Below are 13,088 nucleotides of genomic sequence, written 5' to 3' on the forward strand. Positions count from 1 at the left end.
TTGTCACGTAGTGCAGGCAAATGTAATGCAGTCACAAAATGGCAAAGTAAGGCTTCAAAGTGTAACTTACTCAAAATATGACATCATAATGTTTTGTAAAACTGTAACATTACAGGAAAGTACTTTCAAATCTCTGCAAAGTTTATCCTTTATTCATTTCTGACCTTCTGGTACTTGGTTTTCATTTTGAGACTGCATAATTGGATGTTTTATGCCCCCACACCCTTCATTTTAATTTTCCCTTGGGAAATCATCCATCCATCCATCCATCCATCCATCCATCCATCCATCCATCCATAATACACATTTACATACTTGGCATATATATATTTGCTGATGACATATGTTGACATGCTCTTCTCCATACTTTGAAATGCTCTTGATTTAAAATGGCAAAAATGATTACGTTTCCCTCCGCCAGCCCTTTGCATTTCTCCACCAATCACATTTAAATGCATCGCGCTGAAGTTGCAGCTGTCAGAGTGTTTTCCGCGTCCACTCAAGCTGACATGCTGCCCGTACTTCACATACCGTCGCTCACACTGAGTCTCACCGCCCAAAGTACCGACACCGAGCTGCCGAGGGCGATGTTTGAATCTAGGGGCATCAGCAAGTTCACCCAGGAAGCACAAGTCCAGAAAACCAAGGGCTGTCCAGACAGAATCCCAATCAGTTTGGCTCCCCTCTGGTCAACTTAGTGCCCCTAAGCTGACTGCTGACTGGTTTATCGTGGAGGTGCAGGTCTATAGTGAGGTTACCAGAGGGCCATGCTCATTATCCAGCAGTCAGTCAGTCTGAAAACTGAATGTACATCCCTTCTTACAAAAGCAGTGTTTCCCCTACCATTATATTAGGGGGGTGCTCCGCCCCCCTAATGGCACCCTTGAAGGTCAAGTTAATTTTATTTAATTTTATTTTCTATATAGCGGCAGCTCACAACAGAAGTCATTTAAGGTTACCTTTCCTATAGAACAGGTCTATACATTGTCCTTTTATTAAACAAACTAAATGTTTGCCTTATGTTATTTATCTTATTTACACAACAGCTTGTCATTTTTGTCTCTTCACGGTCGTGCGTTTACAGTTCCCCTCTGCTATCTGTATCACGCATGACAGAGTTCCGCCCCGATGCGCGTGCATAGACACGTGTGCACACAGGTGAGCACACTACCACCAGCGGACAGAGAGCGTGCGTCGTCGCATCAAGCCCCATCCAGGCCAGGCTGTTCCCCCCGCTGTAGCCCCGAGATGGACAGTCATCCAGCTCAGACTGTCCCCCTGCTTTAGCCCTGAGATGGACAGTCATCCGGGCCAGGCTGTCCCCCTGCTTTAGCCCCGAGATGGACAGTCATCCAGGCCAGGCTGTCCCCCTGCTTTAGCCCCGAGATGGACAGTCATCCAGGCCAGGCTGTCTCCCTGCTTTAGCCCCGAGATGGACAGCCACCCAGGCCAGGCTGTACCCCTGCTTTAGCCTCGAGATGGACAGTCATCCGGGCCAGGCTGTACCCCTGCTTTAGCCCCGAGATGGACAGCCATCCAGGCCAGGCTGTTCCCCTGCTATAGCCCCAAGATGGACAGTCATCCAGGCCAGGGTGTCCCCCCGTTTTAGCCCCGAGATGGACAGCCATCCAGGCCAGGCTGTCCCCCTGCTTTAGCCCCGAGATGGACAGTCATCCTGGCGAGGCTGTGCCCCCGTTTTAGCCCCAAGATGGACAGTCATCCAGGCCAGGCTGTCCCCCTGCTTTAGCCCCGAGATGGACAGTCATCCAGGCCAGGCTGTACCCCTGCTTTAGCCCCGAGATGGACAGTCATCCAGGCCAGGCTGTACCCCTGCTTTAGCCCCGAGATGGACAGTCATCCAGGCCAGGCTGTCCCCCTGCTTTAGCCCCGAGATGGACAGCCACCCAGGCCAGGCTGTACCCCCGTTTTAGCCCCGAGATGGACAGCCACCCAGGCCAGGCTGTACCCCCTGCTTTAGCCCCGAGATGGACAGCCACCCAGGCCAGGCTGTACCCCTGCTTTAGCCCCGAGATGGACAGTCATCCAGGCCAGGCTGTACCCCCGTTTTAGCCCCGAGATGGACAGTCATCCAGGCCAGGCTGTCCCCCCGTTTTAGCCCCGAGATGGACAGTCATCCAGGCCAGGCTGTCCCCCACCTTGCACACTGTGCTTCCTGCATTGGATGAACAGAAGGATGGATGTTGGGCATCAGAGCAGACATTCTGAACCCCCCACCGATCCTGCTTTTCGGCTGCAGAGCCACAGCAACCTAGGCATCGCCTCTCGAGCCTCAGAGGTGAGCCCATTAACTCAATTTCCTCTAATCAGGGCAGAGCTGGCACAGAGCAGGAAATACCAGAGGCGGCCAGGGCCCGGGAGAAAGGCAGCCTTTGTGGCCACATGCAAAGCCAGGGCCGAGGAGAATCTGATAAGCCGGGAGACTTCTCTTTCAGGGAGAGGCGCGGAAGGGGTTTGGGGAGGGGGGGGGCACTGGCTCCATATCAGAGCAGTCTGAGGCAGGAATAGCCTCAGAGCATCAGACTCCCCCCCCCAAACACCCCACTCCAGCTGACCTCTGTCTGCCCTGCTAGGTCGTTTCACTTTACCTGAGGCCCAACACACACACACACAGACACAGTCTCGTAAATATCTTTGTGGGGACCATACATTCATTTATATGTGGAAAACTCTTATTACAAACAAAATATGTTACATTTGGTCCCCACAGTGTAATATAAACATGTTCACACACGCACACACACACACACACACACACACACTGGTCCTTCGCAATGGTGACAGGGTGATTATGCTTGTACCAGCACGAGTAGCTGTTGAATACATATAAACAATTTCATTCGATTACACGTCCCTTTTCTGTCCGGAAGTTCATCCACAGATTCAGGACCTGCTGCCATTTCTTTAAGTTACATTATTAAGTACATTATTTACATGACAATGAAAGACAGTAGCTGCCCACAGCGCAGCTGCAGTACAGGTATAGTCAGTGCCTGACTGGTTCAGCGTGGCACACGTTTCGGCACTCCCGCATGCCGACAGGCCATCGCCGTCACGCATACTTAGCAGAAGCACCCTCGACGTGCTCAGGAATGCATGGGTGCTGCCAGAACCCCGCCTGGCCCCTGAAACATGCATGCTTTCCCGCAGTCGCTGCTGCAGTGGCAGATGGACTGCCTTCGCAGCTCCTTCCGGCACAGAACCATTCACAAACAGGCACGGGGCGATAAGCATCGCCGTCACTGCCGAGGCAAAACCAAAACAGAGCGTCTCGTACACAAACACGTCACGTAGTTGCGGTATGACTCAGGACATTGAAGAGAACAGACTGTTCTGGCACAGCGATGGCGAGAGGCTTTGATAAACGGCAGCGAAGCGGGCAGTGGGTGTCGAGGTGTAGCTGCAAAAGCTATTCCAAAACATAGTGGCTGTGCAGTGGCCCTTCAGACGACAAGCTGCCCGCTATATTAATGCTGTTTCGGGATATTGCAGTCTGTAAGATAACGCTCTTCCCCCCTGGCAAAGCTGCTTGTAATCTCCTCTTACGTAATCGATTAAAAAGGGAGCAGGATCCAGAGGCTCGAGTGACGCTGCGGCATTAGGGTTTGACTCCCCAGATTCTGCTCCTCACAAGTCGACCGCTGCTCCTCCCAAAGGCAGCGCTCCCTGGGAAGGAGCAGCCGGCTGTGTCCCAGCACGCAGCCCCTGGGAGGGCGTTCCGCCGATGAGTGACAGCAGGGGCCCCGGAGGACGGAACGGGGTCCCAATCGCCCTGGCGAAGATTACCCAGAAGGACTCTGATGCTCCACAAGCCCAATCTGCCAACAGCAGTTCCCAGTAACCTCCACCTCAATCACACAAATTAAGGGAAAGAACGGAAGAGGGTGGCAGAGCGGCCTCACACCTCCCAGGGCTGTGGTTCCCATTTCCACCCCAGCTCTGTGCGTCCATCGCATTCTCCAGAAACACACAGAAATGATGTTTCCAAATGACTCACACTGTGCGAAACCCCAAACTGCCACCGCATCTAGCGACTCATAAACCAGATAAGTGGCTACGGAAGATGGCTGAAAAAGCAGAGTCGAATTCTGCAAATCTGTAATGTGTTTGGTGTATTAATTATTAAATACTGCAGTCATGAAAGCTCCATCATGGCATTTCAGTGAGAAACGGTGTCTCTGCTCACATTAAACGCTCAGCGGAATGCGGGTGTTCTCTGTGGAATCTCGACTGGAATCTGGAAGTTAAAATACGGGTAACATATTGTGAACATGTGATCTCCTTTGAAAGTGAAGAATGTTCTAAATCAACAAAAAAATGTATCCTGCATTGAGGCATATGTGAAGTGAGTTTTCAGAGAAATCTGAACTAATATTGCAACTTTTTTGGGCTGTTTAAGATGAACAAGAAAAACTAAATAGTGATAACTCAACAAATAATTGTCACCGATAATTGTTTTGTGCTAATATTTACAACCACAATGGAAGTGAATCCTTCCTACGAGTAACATTTCAGTTCAGCAAACTGTAAACTTATTTCCCTGAGATGGGGCCACGGTGCATGCTGGGAGTACATTGGTAACAGAGCAGCTGTAGTCATTGATTACAGTAATTAGAAAGGAAATGTGTTCCTAATTTGAAAGCAGAACATGGGGGGGTTGTGGGGGGCGGGGGGTGCGGATGGTTTGATTCGGGCTGCCTCTGCCACAGCGTGCGGGAAGGAGGCCGTAATCACTGTAATTACCTGATTAGAGAAATAGACTTTTAATGTGACTGATAAGGGGAGGCTAGGCTAACTTTAATCCCTGTGATTATCTGCTGTAGCAACAGAAGGGTGGCGCCCACCTGGCAGCGCCAGGGAAGCTAATCGCGGCGCTACCAGGCCGGGGATCCGGGGCTCAGCTCGGCTCTAGCGGCTCGCCGGCAACCCGGTCTTCACGGAACCCGAGCGCCTGTCTTATCGGACACATCGCCACAGTCCGCCTGACATTTACAGTGATTATTCATATGAATGTGGTCTCCCGGGGGAGGTCTCTGCTGGGGGGAGGTCAGGGCCTGGGGAATAAGGTGACATTAGACCGCTCCGGGGTTTTAGAGGTGCGACAGCGTGCTGTGTGCGGGATGCTTATTGTCCACATGGCTAATCGTCGTAGAAATGGACCGTTTGAGCTTTGCTGAATTCTTTTTTTCACAGAATTCTAAAAAGCTATAAAATAGTATAACCTTATATGTATAAAATACACATACAAATTTCATTTTTACATGTACTGTACAATAAGACACACAATATATTGTTTAAAATATTGGTAACCGCTGATATTCGTTAAAAATCAGGATACCCGCATCAGTCTGGTGAGTGAATCTTAACCAATAGTTACCTGATTAGAGAAATAGACTTTTAATGTGACTGATAAGGGGAGGCTAGGCTAACTTTAATCCCTGTGATTATCTGCAAAGGTAGGTAACTTAATCAATATTCAAAGTTAACAGCACTAGAGCTAAAGACAAAACTACTAAAATAATGGAGATTATTGCATGTGACAGTCAGCCAGTCAGACCAGGGATTTCTTCAGCTCTAAGTACCGGCCATCAAAATGTTTATAATTCATTATTAAATGTGGCCCACAGAATAATCTTTTGTTTTCAATGGAATAAAAATAAAATGTATCGTCATTGTGCTAATTTTCCACATTTCACTAAAATAGATGGATAGACTGATGGATGGATGGATGGATGAATGGATGGATGGATGGATGGCTTCACAATGAGAAAAAGGTAAGGGCGTCAGACAGTTTGATTAATGGGAACCATGACTCAAATTCATGGAGTTTAAGGGGTGGCTGTTAGTTACAAAAGCAAAACTGTGGAAATGTAGCAGGCTGGGGGTGGGAGGAACACTCCCTGGCTACCCCCACCTCTGTCACCCGGCGTTAAATTCCGAACACCAGCGTGCAATGTGGCCCCCTCGATAAAAAGACTCATATGAATACTGCATTTAATCTGAGATCGACATGCTCTCATCCATCTGACACACAATTCCACCATTGATAAAGCCCTCGCTTGGTGGATGTTTTTACGCAACCGTGCAAACCACTGCTAGAAGCCATTCCAGCCTATCACATCGGCTGCCTCTCGCCACACGTAGTGGGGAGATGAATCATCTCCCAGGCTGACACCACAACCGCAATCTACTGGCACAGCGATGATGATCTTGCTCATTGTACGAGGCATCCACAGGCGTGATCATGGAGAGCAGCGGGGCGCGTCTACGACAGAACGTGGGGGTCAGCAGAGAGGCGCTAAGACAGACCTTGAAAATGACCTCACACACTCTCTCTCTCTCTGACACACACACACACACACACACGTTGGTGTACCTATCTAAATGGGAACCTCCCAATTATTTCTATGGAAAAAAGCTTAATCCCAATCATGACACCCTTAATCCCTACCCAGCCCTAACCTTAAATATAAGTAACATGCGAGACAGGTAGGGAGGATGAGCAAAGGGGTAGAGGCGAGTTTCCCTGCCCAGACACCCGACCCTGGGTGCCGGCAGTGTCCCTACGTGAGCTTTTAGCACAATCCGGTCCTCTGGGACCCACAGTCGGTCCATATTTTTGCTCCCTCCCAGTTCCCTGCCAGGAGCAAAAACTTGGATTGCCTGTCACATGGTGTCACACCACCAGACAGTGATGGACTGCGGAGGGGGGCGGCGGCAGTCCCACCCACTAACAGGAACATTCGAGGGGCACAGAAACAGTCCGGCAGGGATGTGAGCCAGACCAGAGCTGGATGTGACAAGCGGTGAACGTCGGGCTTTGAAGACCAGTCTGGTCTGGCATGAAGCCACGAACCAATGAGTCGATCGCTTATGGAAGAGGCTGCAATAAAAGCCGCAAAGCCCTTACCGGCAGTGAAGATGAAACGGTGCTCGGAATAAGCACGGGAAATTAATTTTAGAGCACCCCACGTGAAATTCGCACTGCCGAGTCCTACTTCTCGTCTAAGAGCATCACAAATAAAATACCTTTGAAATCGTAAGCTCTGGGAATTGTAACGTAATACGTAATACAAACACGACATCGTGACTGCGGCGGAATCCTTTGGGTCGGGCTGGCCTGCTTTTCGCAGTAACTTTGTGCCTCTTAGGTTGTCGTTTTTCACAATCGCACACTCTGACTTGCGTCCGGCTGCTGAGAAGTGCTCTGCTCACCGGCAGTCACAGCTCGTTTTTCATAAACACGTTTGCCGTCACAGATCACCAGCACGCACATCTCGCCCTGTGACTCGAGACCATGAGGTGCTGTCATACGAGGGCAGCAGCAAAGCCTTGCTGTCTGCAGGAAGTCAGTATGTAGATCACAGCTCATCTCAGCAAGCGCCTCCCACTGCTGGTACTGGCTTCCAGAGTCTCTCAGAATGGCTAAATCATCCATCCATTTTCCAAACTGCTTATCCTACTGGATCGCAGGGGGTCCGGAGCCTAATCCAGCAGCTATGGGCATGAGGCAGGGAACAACCCAGGATGGGGGGCCAGCCCTCCCCCCATTCATGCACATATGCACACCTACAGGCAATCTACTACCTCCAATTAACCTCAGCATGTCTTTGGATGGTGGGGGGGGAACTAGAATACCTGGAGGAAACCTCCCAACGACATGGGGAGAACATGCAAACTCCACACACATGTTACCCAGACGGAGACTCGAACCCGGGTCCTAGGTGTGAGGCAACAATGCTAACCACTGTACCACCATGCCACCCCCCACGGCCAAATCAATTACTGCTTTTTTATCTTTCTAAACCCACAATATTGTGATGTAGCAGCAAAAAGAATGCAATAAATTATATCAGTTTGGCCTTGTTCTGGACTCCACATATGCTTAGCAAGCAAAAACGGAGATTAAATCCCATTTGCACACTTGCTATCCTTTTCATAGGTTACATCCAATGAAATGGTTAGCGGTTAGACAGCATGGGTGAAGCTCGCCACCACACAGTGGAATGACAGGGAGGATAGCAATTTCCGGCATATTCTTAAAAACTCTAACCCAGTCCCCAGTTTTTATTCTGGATCAAATGTTACCTGGTCTTTAAGAGTCTCTGCAACTGCCTGGTTGAATTAATGAGAACGGAAATCGAAATGGAAATCCAAAAATGGACAATACTTAGACTTCAACTGACATTTTATTTTTCAAATACATTAGTCACTGTGACCCTGAAGTGGCCAAGTGGGGTGGAGAATGGACTAACTGGTAAAATAAATAGGCCACAGTCATGAAATTAGTGTATGTCATAAATTAAAGGAAAAAAATGAAGAGTTCATCTTTTAATGAGTGGTTTGAGCAGTGAACGAGACATTGGCAAATCAATCAGGTGGGTGGGACAGGACAGCACATGGGGTTGTGATACTTATTTCACCGCAATATTATCTAAACTCTCTCAGAGGCTCCACATGAAGCAATCACAATATTTTCAAAACATTTATCTGCTTCTTCAGGGTGATAAACACAAATACCGAGAACAGCTTGACCTTTGAAATAATTTTCAAGTAATTTCTGAACTTTGAGAAAAATGAGGAGGAACGAACTGGATACAAAATAATGTTCCACCTTTTGAATACCACTAGATGGATGAAGGGTATTTATGTCTTTAAACAGTCAGCCGTTTATTACTCTGCTGCTGCACTCGCCCAAGAAATGACACGGGTTACCGGAAATTTCTTGGCCATAAACCAGCAACGTTTCTGCCAAGATGCCATCACTGCCTTCCTCGCATTTTTCTTTTTTTATTTTTTACTTCCAAACTAACAACAATAACAAGGAAAGATGGAACACTTCAATGGAGCCGATGACAGTCACATCTAACGCTCTGCCATCCATTAAAATGAGAAACTTGCCTCTTCCTTCACCATGGCGTGTCCTACAATGAGCTCACAGCTCAGTCCCCGGTCATTTACCCCCTCTGTCTCGCTTAATGTGCAGCTATCGTCCAGCTGCACTCAGGCAGAAAAGCCAGTGTTATACCGATCTGAAATGTAACATGAATCAAACCACGAGACAAAGAAGACGTGTCCAGTGACTGGGAGGGGGGTAAACAGACCTCATCAATGGTGCACCAGGTGGGCTTTACCAAGTGTTAAAAATGTGTGTCCGTATGGAGTAGCCTGCGTCTACATCCTGCCCTCGCTCAAACTAAATCACAAGGGCCTCCGATACTTAAACTGCCAGACGGGTCCCACCAGACATTCCCGCTTCCGAAACTCTTTCCCATACACACTGGTTGGGCCTCTGGCCCCCAACTGAAAATACAGCTCAGGAACAACGGCGACTGAGGCTCCTTTGCCCGGACAGGACTTCACGAGAATATTAATTAACAGAACACTGCGGCGCTGAGCTTCAGTGCAGCGTGTGGGAGGGACGGGGTCATGCATGGCATATGCATGAATACGCAGCTTAGCTGTTGTGTCAAATTGCTTATATAATTAACGCTCACTAACATCTAGAATGAGCCGCATTTCTTATAGCTTTATTAACATTTAAAAAAAAAATAAAAACAACTTTGTATTTTTACACAGCAGATGCTGTCAAGTTTGTGACGCTCCAATTGAGTGTCGACGTTCTGGAGCTACGTATTAAGCTGATTCTCACCCCTGCCCCTTTTGGACTGTACGACGGCTCGCATGACATTATACGACAATCGCATAGAGTCACTGCCTCTTCCGGCCTTATCTGAAAATCCGTTTCCTTCAGCCTCGTGGCCAGACGTAACGAGTTATTAATTGTCCTTCATCTCGAAGAGCGCTCTTGGGTCACTGCAAAGGAATGACCTTTAGCTTAGCACCATAATGGCAACACTTGTTCTGGGCATTTAACTTTTCACAGCTAGACTAATCTATTTAATCTCCTTTGGTGTATGTGTGTGTGGGCATTTTTTAATTAATGACTATAAGCTACTGATTATTCCGATATGCTGGACTGACACTGACAGCTACACTGTCCCACTACACTTCATGGCCCGCAGTAGCTATTCCTATTTTGGGGACAAACAGCTTGACCAGTTTTCAGCTTGATCGTTCGGCGGTTTCCGTGCCCCGGATGTTGCTGGCAGAGTTTCCCTCCTCAGCTACTCGCCATTAGCCAGCTAGCTGTAAATGTAAAGCTGTAAAATATATGCTGACCTCCTAATGGTGGCCCGTAACCTTATAAGCTTCACAAGAGCTTAGATAATGTTTCAGGGCTCCTCCTCTTTTAGACACAAAACACTTTCAAATGCAATTCTGTCATCTTATTGGTCAAAAGGACATTTTTTTTAAATAAATAATAACTAAACGTAAAGCTAGATGCACTGTGTTAACAACAAATCTGAACAGCAGTTAACAGAAAATACTCTACATGTACAATATTCACTACAACGCTAATTAAGTTTATGTTAATGAGGTTAATGACTACAAATAATTTGCCTGTTGGGAAATGTACGTGCTGTTATTTACAACATTTAGAAATATTTCTTTGTTAGAAATACGTAATGACTGCAGGCCTAGAGAAGCTGTACCTTTTAATAGTGGTAATCCTTGTAGCTTGCTTCTCCATGAGCAGACCAACACAACCACGACAAGGGGCAACACTACATAATGCTAAAGGGGCAACACTACATAATGCTAAAGGGGCAACACTACATAATGCTAAAATAAAGCAGCTTGTAATACATTAACTAAGTTCTCAACTTTTGCCTTGACGTCAAATATTCTAGGCCTGCTGAACAAATTTATGTAGCACTGAATAGCAAGAAAAAAATATTTGTTACTATTAAGAATCCTCCACGCATTACTCACCCTCTTATGCTACTTTGCTTCATCCAGACATTCAGGAATCCTTCAGAAAATGAGGATAACACAAGCGTTATTTTCTGCTACATTTTCAGCATTTCGCATGTCTTCTCCCACTGAGTGCTGTGTTTAGCCATGACCAACAGTGCCTTTTCTGGTATCGCCTCTGATTGGGGTTTAATCACAGTCTCTGTCCTTAAGAGACTTCAGACAGGCACAAGAAAAAGGACAGAGGAGAAGAAGGACCAATTAAAAGGATGAGATGGAAACAGGATGTGTGCAAGCGAAATAGTCCCCATGACAACCCGATGGATGCCCTTCGTCTCGAGCGATCACAACAAACTGTCCACTCACTCCGTCAAAAAATCAGATTTGTTCTTTACACAAGCAGTTTTCATACCCCTAATGTAGATCCATGGATCATGGACTGTAGATCGAGACAACTGGATGTCAACAGACACAAGGCCTTGCTCAGGGACTCAGACTGGAATTCTGGGAATGCGCGTCTCTGATTTCCTGCCCTGCGCCGGCGGGAAGCGCGGCGGTAATAGTGCTGGCCTGCTTCACTGCCAGACAGAGCATGACCGACAGACAAAAAAAAGAAAAGAAAAACAGACAAACAGAAAGAAGGGAGAGAATATTTCCACAGTTGGGTGTGGGATAAGACCCACTTTAGGAGCATTTATTCCAAGAGAGCAGATGCGGATTCGTCCTTGTGGTCACCTATATACTTTAATAGGGACACGATCCTCCCTGCGGAGGGCTTTGGGCTACGGTGCCTACTGTACATACAGAAGAAAAAGAGAAACTGGAGTAACTTGCTGGTGTCCTGTACTCTGCTGCTCGTTAATGATTTTCCAGGTCTGCCTCTCACAGCCCCGGCTGAACCCTGGCCAACGGGGAACAAACAGAGGATCGTCCAGAGAATGCGATATCGGCAAGGAGATCTGGGGCAGCTACAGGGCAATTCCTGATGCCCCTGTGATCGCGGACGCACTTCTTACAAACACGAATCGCTAGTCCCGCACGTCGCCCTCGGGGTACCTCCAGAAGATGCCTTGTCAGTGAGGCATCCCGTGGTTGAAACATTCCAAAATCGGCAGCAGGTTAAAACCTGCTTGTTTGCTGCTCCTTTGCCTGCAGAGAGAACCCCATCTAGCTATATTTGAATTCTACCACCTGAATCTTCAAGCACGGCCTTTCTGAGGAAGAAGTAACATCGCAGCCACGCATGGCTGCCTCCCAAAACCGAAATACAGCAGCTCAGAAATAGACATTCCTGTCTGCTTTTGCGTGGCTATAAACTGCAAGAGTCTGGCCAGCAACTAGATGGTAATGTACAGGGTTAAACTAGTTATCTAATCAACTCTCAGCGGGCCTTTGTAATTTTCTTTTTCTGTTCAGCAAGTTAATGAAACAATTTCCTCTCTTGTAAAACTGTGATGTGCTCACACAAGGAGCCAGTAATGAAGTTATCTTTCCATAAGGGGGGGGGGGGGTCGGGGGAGTGTGAAGGGGGTCAGAGTGTAGGCGGAGATGGGACCCCTGGGCAAACACAATGTTCTGAAATGCTAAGCAAACGCACATTTGAGCCACTAGGGGCATGTATACCAGCATTTGCCTGGTCAGGCCGGGTCAAAGACCAACTCGTTCCTGTGGGACTCAGAGTTTGTACATGGGGTGTCCCGAGGCGGTTTTGGGGGCTGATCCGGGATTACATGTGTACTTCTTCTCTTGGGAAAATCCAAAGCAAACTCCAACCCTTGCCGCACCAACAGAAACATGGAATTAGAGTTAGCTTGGATAATGATCGCAAGTAGATATTGTAGAAAAAATCACGACGTCTTACACAAGATAATGGTGACTGTTCTTCTCCACAGAATAAAGACTTACTGGTCTTTCGTTTAGAGGCACGTGTTTGTAATGATCAAAAGCTCCTTCTCATTTTACATACCACTCAGAGACTTTATTAAATCAGCCTAACTTTCAAATTAGTCTTATTTGTTTTCGTAGCTAAATTGTTTGATGCAAAGGGATATTTTTTAACAGAAATCATGCTCAGCAGATTCCAGATGCATTATATTTAGGAAGGTTCCCACCCCTGGTGGGTAGTGGGTGAACGAGTCTCTTTGTGTCTTGTCACAGAAATCCTACTTCCAAATTATCTCTACAATGATTAAATTGAATGTTCTTCCCTTGCAGGCATTGTAAAAACATGAAAAAAAAATCTGGGACACTCT

General features: G+C 47.5%; 1 protein-coding gene across 4 annotated transcripts in view; it reads right to left on the reverse strand.

The window, feature by feature from the left end:
- The window catches only part of LOC125742831 (thyroid hormone receptor alpha), a 92,504-nt gene that overhangs the window by 39,805 nt on the left and 39,611 nt on the right, over window positions 1–13,088 (reverse strand). Inside the window, exon 2 of one of the 4 annotated variants that reach the window (XM_049015220.1) lies at window positions 10,855–10,894. The exons of the other annotated variants lie outside the window; for them this stretch is intronic. The gene's annotated coding sequence lies outside the window, so the exon portion shown is untranslated. The remainder of the gene's footprint in view (window positions 1–10,854; window positions 10,895–13,088) is intronic. 4 annotated transcript variants of the gene reach the window in all.

This window comes from Brienomyrus brachyistius, chromosome 5 (genome assembly GCF_023856365.1).
Source record: "Brienomyrus brachyistius isolate T26 chromosome 5, BBRACH_0.4, whole genome shotgun sequence".
In the NCBI taxonomy this organism is placed as follows: domain Eukaryota; kingdom Metazoa; phylum Chordata; class Actinopteri; order Osteoglossiformes; family Mormyridae; genus Brienomyrus; species Brienomyrus brachyistius.